This window comes from Mesoplodon bidens (genome assembly GCF_964165515.1).
Source record: "Mesoplodon bidens genome assembly, chromosome: 14".
Lineage (NCBI taxonomy): Eukaryota > Metazoa > Chordata > Mammalia > Artiodactyla > Ziphiidae > Mesoplodon > Mesoplodon bidens.
The window spans coordinates 28911201-28922399 of record NC_138170.1 but is presented as its reverse complement, the minus strand read 5'-3'; positions in this window follow the sequence as shown (position 1 = coordinate 28922399).

Below are 11199 nucleotides of genomic sequence, written 5' to 3'. Positions count from 1 at the left end.
TGGGTTCATTCAAGTTCTCTCTGGGGCTTAAGTTGGGCTCTCAGTTGCCAACACCAGGGAGCTGCCAGGAAATGGACTTGTGCCTAAGGGACTCATCAGTCTTCCCCTCTGACCCTCACTGAGAAGTGTTCCCCTGAGACCTGCACTTGCCTTGTCTCCCCAGTGCCAGCCGGTCCCTCCTCCCTCCCAGAGGAAGGGAAGGGGAAATATCCTTGAGGGGGAGACTAATTTAAGATTTCTAATTTGATACAATGTGTTACTGGAGTTAACTAAGGAAACCCAGAATGAATTCTGCATAAAGAACTGTCTTGAGACTGTTATAACTGTGAAAAGTCACACGGAGTTCCCCTCAGAAGGGGCTTGGTGGGACTTTCCTTTCTGGTTTGGGCATGGCCATCCTTCATCTAGCACTTCAGTGATAGACTGGATAATGCCCAGTTTTGGTTTCTACACTTTTTTTTTTTTTTTTTTTTTGCAGTACGCGGGCCTCTCACTGTTGTGGTCTCTCCTGTTGCGGAGCACAGGCTCCGGACGCGCAGGCTCAGCGGCCACGGCTCACGGGCCCAGTCGCTCCGCTGTATGTGGGATCTTCCCGGACCAGGGCACGAACCGGTGTCCCCTGCATCGGCAGGTGGACTCTCAACCACTGCACCACCAGGGAAGCCCTGGTTTCTACACTTTTTAAATGATGTAGATAAATTCAGGAGCCGGTGGAAAGGTGATCAGAGCCCAGCCCAAAGGTTTAAAGTTTTCAGTAGCGATACTATAAAAGACCACAAGATGGCAACAAAAGAACTCTAACATACCACTTTTCTTTCTTTCTTTCTTTCTTTTTTAAAGCTAGATTTGGTAGAGGCGATTATCAGATGAGATGTTCCTTGATGAAAACAAGAAAAAGAGTTTAAGAATGTCTATATTTTAGGTGGTGTGATGAATTGGGCGATTGGGATTGACATGTATACACTGATGTGTATAAAACTGATGACGAATAAGAACCTGCTGTATAAAAAATAAATAAAATAAAGTTGAAAAAAAAGAATGTCCATATTTTAAAACTTATGAAATGATCAAAATACTTGCTGTGGTAAATTTTTGCAGTGCTTGCTTATTGTTTAGGCGAAGGATTTCATACATGTTAAAGAACAATATTGTGGTATCACTTATATATGAATCGAAAAAAACACCTCAAACTCATAGAAACAGAGAGTAGAAAAGTAGTTTCCAGGGACTGGGGGGTGAGGGAAATAGGGAGAGGTTGGTAAAAGGGTACAAACTTTTAGCTATAAGAGGAATAAGTTCTAAGGATCTAATATAAAACATAACTATAGTTGATAACACTGTATTGTATAATTGAAATTTACCAAGAGAGTGAAACAAATATTTTCATAATATATATGTGTGTGAATCTAGTATATATATCATTTATATATGATATATACAATATATAGAGTTAATTAATATATCCATCACTATATAGAGTATAATATATATTAAAAATATATATATATATAAGGATCTTAGTAAAAAATATATATGTAAAGCCACATGTTGAGATGGCAGTGTCACAAGAAGATGGAACCATTTCTTGGTTCCATGGACATGGACACTGTGTGACTACTTGGAACAGAACCCTCTACCAAACTGCATTGGACAGGTAGCACAAGCAAAAAATAAACTTTGTTGTGTTAATTTAAATATATCAATATACATGTATATATACACACACATATGTCATGATGGATGTTATATGGTGATGGATGTGTTAATTAACTAGGTGGAGGAAGCCTCACAATTATATCTATGTCAAATCATCATGATGTACACTTTAAAAGTCTTACAATTTTATTTGTCAAGTTACCTCAACAAAGCTGAGAAAAAAAAAAGCAATATTGTTAAATGAGTTACATATTTGTTTCTCAGACTTTAACAGGTGTCAGTATTGCCTCCTTAGCTTTCTGCCCTCTTTTTCTCTCTTTTCTGACCTCTGACCCTTTCTCTGCTTCCACCAAGACGTTACCAGAGGAAAACAATATAACAAAGTGGTGAAGGGCATGGGTTATGGAGCTCTACTGCTTGAGTTCAATTAGAGACCACCAGTTATTAACTGTGTGACATTCAGCAAATTGCTTAACTCTGTGCCTTGGTTCCTTTGTCTGTAAAATAGGGATAATAATAGTGCCCACTTCATTGGCTTATTCTCAGGATTAAATGAATTGGTATGTGTAAAAGTACTTAAAACAATGCCTGGCATAGAAAAATGTTAAATCTTTATGGAATTAAGGTTTCAAATTTTTCTACTCATTTATAGAGTTACATTGTTTTAATTTATTAAGCAGATGAGTTAACTGTTTGAGGATTTTCTCATTAAAAACAAAAAACAAAAAAACTTTTAGGGAATTCCCTGGTGGTCCAGTGGTTAGCACTCTACACTTCCACTTCAGGAGGCATCGGTTGGATCCCTGCTGATCGGGGAACTAAGATCCTCCAAGTCACGTGGTGTGGCAAAAACAAAAACAAAAACAAACCAAAAACCAAACTTTTAAATCAAATAGTTGCTTTTGGTGTAGGTGGCATTTAATAGCTTTTTTTTTTTCTGTCAGTCATGTTTCCCTATTTTCCACTCTTAGATAAGTCACTGAAGAGACGATGGCATGAATTTTGTTTATTTATATGGAAGTCTTTTATTAAAGGGTTTAGGGTTGTTATATTCCAGAAAGTGAAACAAGAAAATAAAAAGACAGATTAAAACAGAATAGATTTTTATTTTATAGATATTTGCTATCTGTATAGAAGAAAGACCTTTTCAGTAATCCAGAAGGTTTTTTTTTTTTAAAGGATACTATGCTTACTTATTTAACCATTTCAGGAGAATATTTTTTTAGGTTTTTTTTAAATTGAAATACATAGTGATTTAAAATTTTTATAGATTAGACTCCACTTACAGTTGTTATAAAATATTGGCTATATTCGCTATGCTGTACAATATATCCTTGTAGCTTATTTATTTTATTTTACTTTTTTTTAAATTTATTTTTGGCTGCGTTGGGTCTTTGTTACTGTGTGCAGGCTTTCTCTAGTTGCAGTGAGTGGAGGCTACTCTTCGTTGCAGTAAGCAGGCTTCTCATTGCGGTGGCTTCTCTTGTTGCAGAACACGGGCTCTAGGCGCGTGGGCTTCAGTAGTTGTGGCACACGGGCTCACTAGTTGTGGCTCACGGGCTCTAGAGCGCAGGCTCATTAGTTGTGGCGCACGGGCTTAGTTGCTCCGCGGCCTGTGGGATCTTCCCGGACCAGGGCTCAAACCCGGATTCTTAACCACTGTGCCACCAGGGAAGTCCCCTTATTTTATACAGAGTAGTTTGTACCTCTTAATCCCATACCCCTATCTTGCCCCTTCCCCTTCCCTCTCCCCTCTGGTAACCACTAGTTTGTTTTCTATATCTGTGAATCTGTTTCTTTTTTGTTAAAAATTCATTTGTTTGTTTTCTTTTTTAGATTCCACATATAAGTGAAAACATCCAGTATTTGTCTTTCTCTGACTCATTTTACTAAACATACCTTCCAGGTCCATCCATGTTGTTGCAAATGGCAAAATTTCATTCTTTTTTATGGCTGAGTAGCATACCATTGTGTACATATATATCTTCTTTATCCATTCAGCTATTGATGGACACTTAGGTTGCTTCCTTGTCTTAGCTATTGTTAATAATGCGCTGTGGGACAGGAATAAAGATGCAGATGTAGAGAATGGACTTGAGGACACAGGGAAGGAGAAGTGTAAGCTGGGATGAATTGAGAGAGTGGCGTGGACATATATACACTACCAAATGTAAAATAGATAGCTAGTGGGAAGCAGCCGCATAGCACAGGGAGATCAGCTGGGTGCTTTGTGACCACCTAGAGGGGTGGGATAGGGAGGGTGGGAGGGAGACGCAAGAGGGAGGAGATATGGGGATATATGTTTATGTATAGCTGAGTCACTTCGTTATACAGTAGAAACTAACACACCATTGTAAAGCAGTTATACTCCAATAAAGATGTTAAAAAAAAATAATGCTGCTGTGAACATTGGGGTGCATGTATCTTTTCAAATTAATGTTTTTGTTTTCTTCAGATATATACCCTGGAGTGGAATTGCTGGATCATATGGTAGTTCTATTTTTAGTTTTTTGAAGAACCTCCATACTGTTTCCCACAGTAGCTGCACCAATTTACATTCCCACCAACAGTATACAAGGGTTCCCTTTTCTCCAAATCCTCACCAACATTTGTTATTGTGGTCTTTTTGAGGACAGCCTTTGTGACAGGTGTGAGGTGCTATCTCATTGTGGTTTTGATTTGCATTTTCTGATGATTAGTGATGTTGAGCATCTTTTCATGTGCCTGTTGGTTGTCTGTTTGTGTTCTTTGGAAAAATGTCTATTCAGTTCTTCTGCCCATTTTTAAATCAAGTTGTTTGGTTTTTTTTTTTTTTTTAAATATTGAGTTGTATGAGCTGTTTATATGTTTTGGATACAAACCCTTTATCAGTCATATCATTTGCAAATATCTTCTCCCATTCAGTAGGTTGTCTTTTCATTTTGTCAGTGGTTCTTTTGCTGTGCAAAAGCTTTCAAGTTTAAATAGGTCCCATTTGTTTATTTTCACTTTTGTTTTCTTTGCCTTAGGAGAGAGATCCAAAAAAAAAAAATTGCTACGATTTATAGTGTTGTTGTTTTTTTTCTTGTCTTACCTCACTAGCTAGGACCTGCAATGTAATGCCAAAAAAAGCAGGGAAAATGGTTATAATGATTGAACGGCATTCCTCAAAATTCACGTCTGCCTGGAAACTTAGAATGTGAACTCATTTGGAAATTGAGTCTTTGCAGCTGTAACCAAGGATCCAGATGAGATAATACTGGATTAGGGTGGGCCCAAATTCCAATGAAAGCATTCTGATAAGGGCAGAAAGGACACACACAGCCACAAAGAAAAGAAGGTGATGTGAAGATGAAGGCAGAGGTTGTAGTGATGTATTTACAAGTCAAGGATTGCCAGCGACCACTGGAAGTTAGGAAAGAGGGTCATGTCCCTGTTTCTCCCTCAGAGCTTTCAGGAGAAACCAACCCTGCCAATACCTTGCTTTTCGATTTCTGGTCTCCTGAAATGTGAGAATACATTTCTGTGTTTTTTGGGGTTTTTTTTTTTGCGGTATGCGGGCCCCTCACTGTTGTGGCCTCTCCCGTTGCGGAGCACAGGCTACGGACGCGCAGGCTCAGCAGCCATGGCTCACGGGCCCAGCCGCTCCACGGCATGTGGGATCTTCCCGGACCTGGGCACGAACCCGTGTCCCCTGCATCGGCAGGCGGACTGTCAACCACTGCGCCACCTGGGAAGCCCCATTTCTGTGTTTTAAGCCACCCATTTTGTGATTTATTAATACAGCTCAGGAAACTAGTGCAATGGGCATCTTTATCTTTTTTCTGGCATTACTACTGTATTTATTTATTTAATTTCTGTGTGTGTGTGTGTGTGTGTGTGTGTGTGTGCGCGTGCGCGCGTGTGTGCGTTAGTTTTAAATCTGAGAGAAATTTTAAAAATTACATTCTTTTAAAAAATTATTTTGAATAGGCAATGTATTTAAATGGTTCCAATTTAAAAGGTATAAAAGGCTATACTCCAGCCACCCACCGCACGCACTGTTCTGCCTCTTATTTTTTGCTTGTCACTAAATATAGCTCAGTGATTATTCTTGATTATTCTACAGATTCCTTGGTCATTTCCTCAATTTCACAGTATTTTTATTTGTTGAATGTACCATAGTTTTTAAACTAATTCCTTACTGGTGGATATTTAGGATGTTCTCAATTTTTTTGCAATTACAAATATTGCTCAGTGAATAATCTTATATGTTTGTACAACTATGAGTACATCACCAGGATAAATTCCTAGTAGTAGAATTCCTAGTAATTCCTAGGAATTGCTGTTTCAAAGAGCATGTGCTTTTGTAATTTTGATAGATATCGCCAAATTGTCCTCCATAGAGATCACAACAGTTTACACTCCAAATAGAAATATATGGGGGCGCTGCTCTCGGCCTTAGCGCCATCTTCTGATAAACCTCCGCGCCATAGGACCGGAGTGGAGGAAGATGCGAATGCGCATGCCGAAGCGCAAAAGAAAGATGAAGCGGATGTCACAGTAAACTCTTACACCCATGGAATCCACAGGGGCAGAAACAAGGGAAGCCAGAGGCCAGGGACGCTGGTGCAAATTGTTGGACTGCATGCCTACTGCCTAGAACTTGTCTCAATGGATCTGAAACATATATGGCCATTCTGATGGCCTTGACCACCTTTGAGAGACCCACCTTGCTCTTATCAAAACAGCCTCTTTTGGTCCTTTGCCCTGGACCTGGGACATTCTGGACTAGTTCTGTTCTCAGTTGTGACTGAATGTAACATGTGTACAATAGATTTTCTCTCTTGCTATCTTAGCTGAAGAAAAAAAATATATATGTGGGAGTGCTGATCACCCACACTCTAACCAATGTAAGTCATATTTTTTGATCTATGCTAATCTGATAACAATAACAATGAGTTATTTTTTCCTTTTTGATCTATAGGTGCTGTGTTGGGAAACTAGTCCTTTGTTTGAAATATGCTTTACAAATATTTTCCTTGATAATTTACTCTTTAATAATGTTTTCCACACTTTCTGATTTTGTGAATTTTTTTTTGTAAATTGGTTTTTTTCCCTTGGTGCTAGTATGTAGCTGTGATAGGTGTCAAGCCAGAAAAAAATAGAAATTTAGCATGCCCGAGAGATTGTATTTTCAGAGAATCCTTATGTGACTTTGGCAATCTTTAGTCAAAACTTGAGGGCTCTTATTCTGTGTTTCAGGTAAAATTTTAAATCTGAGAACTGTATCTTGATGGACACATAAGTTTTGCAAAGTTTGCTTTGGCACGAGGGAAAAACTGTGGTCATTTAAAAAAAAAAGAAAAAAAGTAGATATAAAAATAAGCAGGAAAAAAACCCTCTCAATCTCTTCCACTGTTAACACCAGGCTTTTTATGACATATACTTTTGGATATATGATTGCATATATATTTTGTTGTTTAAAAATGGAACATACGATAGATACCTTAAACTTTTTCAGCTAATCGTACAAATCTAAAAAATGTAATAGGTTAATAATATTCTATTATATGAATATAAAACAGTTATGTGGTCTGTCCTCAATTATCGCTTCATGCTCATCCTCTTCTTCCTAGTTATTCATTATTGCCTATTCTCAACACTTGGCCTTGGCCATCTGCTCTTCTCACTCAATATTATCTCCCCAGGTAATCTCATCCATGGTTTTCAGCTTCAATTATTAGATACAAGCCAGTGACTTCCAAATTTACATCTCCTAAGCCTCTTCTGAGCCCCAGCCTAGGTATCTAACTGCCTATTTAGCACTTCTAAATGTGTCAAAGACACCTCAAACTCTGCGTATCCAAGCTAGACAGAACTAATGAATCCCCTCTCCCCCAAACCTGGCAGTCTTCCAGTGTTCCCTGTCTAAGTGAATAGCAAGATCATCTGTCCCACTGAATAAGCCATAAACTTAGGAATCACCATTGCTGCATATATCACCTCTCCCCTCTATCTACTGTATTACCAAACCATACCAATTTTTCCTCTTAAATATCTCAAGTCTTTTCTTGTCTTAGTGTTTTCAGTGCCAGCGTCTTAGTCTCTGCTATGATCTTTGGCCAGACCAGCTGGTTTCCTGGACCCAATCATGTATTTTTTGTAAGATACAATAAAAATAAGTTACGGGAAAAAATGAAATAATTAACAAAGATAAAGTACAAGCCTCACATTTTATTAGATTTAACAGACATAAAACTGCTCTGTCAAATTGGTATAAAAGTTTCTGAACACTCTTGATGTTTGCACGTAACTTGATGTGTTGCATCCCCAGTGCTTAGCAAAATGCCTGGCATATAGAAGACATATAGAATAAATAAATTAATAAGTGTTTGTGAAACGAAAGATATAACTTTGGCAATTTGGGGACATTTAAGTTGTTTCCAGTGATTGGCCATTTTGAATACTATGAGAATGTTCTCATAGTATAGTTAAATCTCCATTTCTTTTTTTTTAAATTGAAGTATAGTTGATTTACAATGTTGTGTTAGTTTCTGGTGTACAGCAAAGTGATTCAGTTATACATATATATATATATATATATATATATATATATATATATATATACACACATATATATATATACACATATATATTCTTGTTCATATTCTTTTCCATTATGGTTTATTACAGGATACTGAATATATTTCCCATTCTATATATAGTAGTTTGCATCTGCTAGTCCCAAACTCCCAATCCAACTCTCCCCCGACTCCCTTCCCCCTTGGCAACCACAGGTCTGTTCTGTGTCTGTGAATCTGTTTCTGTTTCGTAGATAAGTTCATTTGTGTCATATTTTAGATTCCACATATAAGTGATATCATATGGTATTTGTATTTCTCCTTCTGACTTGGTAAATTGGGAGGTTGGGATTGACATATATTGTACACACTACTGTATATAAAATAGGTAACTAATCAGGACCTACTGTATAGCACAGGGAACTCTACTCAATTCTCTGTAATGACCTATATGGAAAAAGAATGTAAAAAAGAGTGGATATATGTATATGTATAACTGATTCACTTTGCTGTACCCCTGAAACTAACACAACATTGTAAATCAACTATACTCCAATAAAAATACAATAAAATAAAAAATACGGGTGTTCCCTGGCTGTCCAGTGGTTAGGACTCCGTGCTTCCACTGCAGGGGGCCTGGGTTCAATCCCTGGTGGGGAACTACGATCCCTCAGGCCACGCGGCACAGCCAAAGTAAATAAATAAATAAACAAACAAATAAATAAATAAACTAAAAATAATAATAATAATAACCCTGGCAACTATAAGTTTGTTTTCTACATCTGTGACTATTTCTGTTTTGTAAATAAGTTCATTTGTACCATATTTTAGATTCCACATATAAGCTATATCATACGATATTTGTCTTTCTGTGTCTGACTTACTCACTCAGTATGACAATCTGTAGGTCCATCCATGTTGCTGCAAATGGCATTATTTCACTCTCTTTTATGACTAATATTGCATTGTACATATGTACCACATCTTCTTTATCCATTCATCTGTCGATGGACACTTAGGTTGCTTCCATGTTTGGCTATTGTAAATAGTGCTGCAATGAACATTGGGGTGCATGTATCTTTTCGAATTATGGTTTTCTCTGGATATATGCACAGGATTAGAATTGCTGGATCATATGGCAGCTCTATTTTCAGTTTTTTAAGGAACCTCCATACTGTTCTCCATAGTGGTTACGCCAATTTACATTCCCACCAACAGGGTAGGAGGGTTCCCTTTTCTCCACACCCTCTCCAGCATTTGTTATTTGTAAGTCTTCATTTCTTTAGGATCAATTCCTATATATAAAATTGCCATATCCCGGGTGGATACATTTTTAAAAAATTTTTATTGGGGTATAATTGCTTTGCAATGGTGTGTTAGTTTCTGCTTTATAACAAAGTGAATCAGTTATACATATACATATATCCCCATATCTCCTCTCTCTTGCGTTTCCCTCCCACCCTCCCTATCCCACCCCTCTAGGTGGTCACAAAGCACGGAGCTGATCTCCCTGTGCTATGCGGCTGCTTCCCACTAGCTATCTATTTTACATTTCGTAGTGTATATATGTCCATGCCACTCTCTCACTTCATCCCAGCTTACCCTTCCCCCTCCCCGTGTCCTCAAGTCCATTCTCTAAGTCTGTATCTTTATTCCTGTCCTGCTCCTAGGTTCTTCAGAACCTTTCTTTTTTTTTTTTAGATTCCATATATATGTGTTAGCATATGGTATTTGTTTATCTCTTTCTAACTTACTGCACTCTGTATGACAGACTCTAGGTCCAAGGGGTGGGATACATTTTTTAAAAAGGTTTGTTTTTGGAAATTCCCTGGTGGTCCAGTGGTTAGAGCTCAGTGCTTTTACTTTGGGGTCCCGGGTTCCATCCCTGGTTGGGGAACTAAAATCCCTCAAGACACAAGGCATGGCCACAATATTTCTTTTAAAAAGGTTTTTGTTATGCTAAATTGCCTTCTAGAAAGACTGCATCCCCATCGATATTGAATGGGAAAGCTCATTTCTGTTCCTTAGGAATAGGCCTCTTTCTCTGTTAAGCTCCTTCCATCAATTTGACTGTTTCAGTCTTGGCCTCTGTCTTCGGGCAGCTTTGAGGTGGGGAGGCACAGCTTGTCTTCCACTTGTCCCCAGTCTGCATCCCAGAGACTGGCTCACCTATGTGCTATTTACCTTCGTCCCACCTAGAGCCATTTGGGGTGGGCTGGAGGAGGCAGGAAGGACCTTGGCCCTTCAGCTGTCCTGGTTCTTTGGCTCTTCCTGGATCCTGATCAGATCTCCCATTGTGTCTCCTTCTTTACTTTAGCATGCCGTAGAAGTTTTGGCTTTTGCACCCTAGTAAGGTTATTATATCTGACTCACACCATTTTGGGATTTCTGTCTAGGCAATAAAGGTACCTCTTTGCAAGGTTATCTATCGTATTTCCTGTTTGCTTTCAGATGGACCAGTTTGACTGAAGCTTGTTCTTTCCTGCAAGAATTATATGCCAGAAGTAGCCAATTATATGACTTAGAATAGTTTTTGACTTTGAGATACAGAAAAAAACAATTCAAAGAAATTTATTGTCTTATGTAACCAAAAGTTCAGCAGTAGGGTGGGCTTCAAACTGCTAAACATCAGCAATGGCTCATTTATGTCATTATAGACCCAGGTTTATTCCTCTCTTCCTCTGCTATTATCAGTAGAGGCTTCATCCTACAGTAGAGGCGTCATCCTAAGACTGGCTTCTTGTGGTGGCAGGGAAGCTGCCAGTAACTGTGGAGAGCACCAGAGACTTCCTTGGTGATTTCTTGGAATAGAGGCAGGGAGGATCTTTCAACTAAAATGAAATAAGTCTTTTTCCTTAGTCTGATTGGAACAACCTAAGTCATGTGTTCACATCTAAAATTTTCTAAAATCCTCTAAAGCTTTAGGTGTGATAGGCACAAAGTCAGTGTTCCAAGTTACAGCAGTTTTAATGAGCTCCTTTGTAACCACAGAATAAGACTT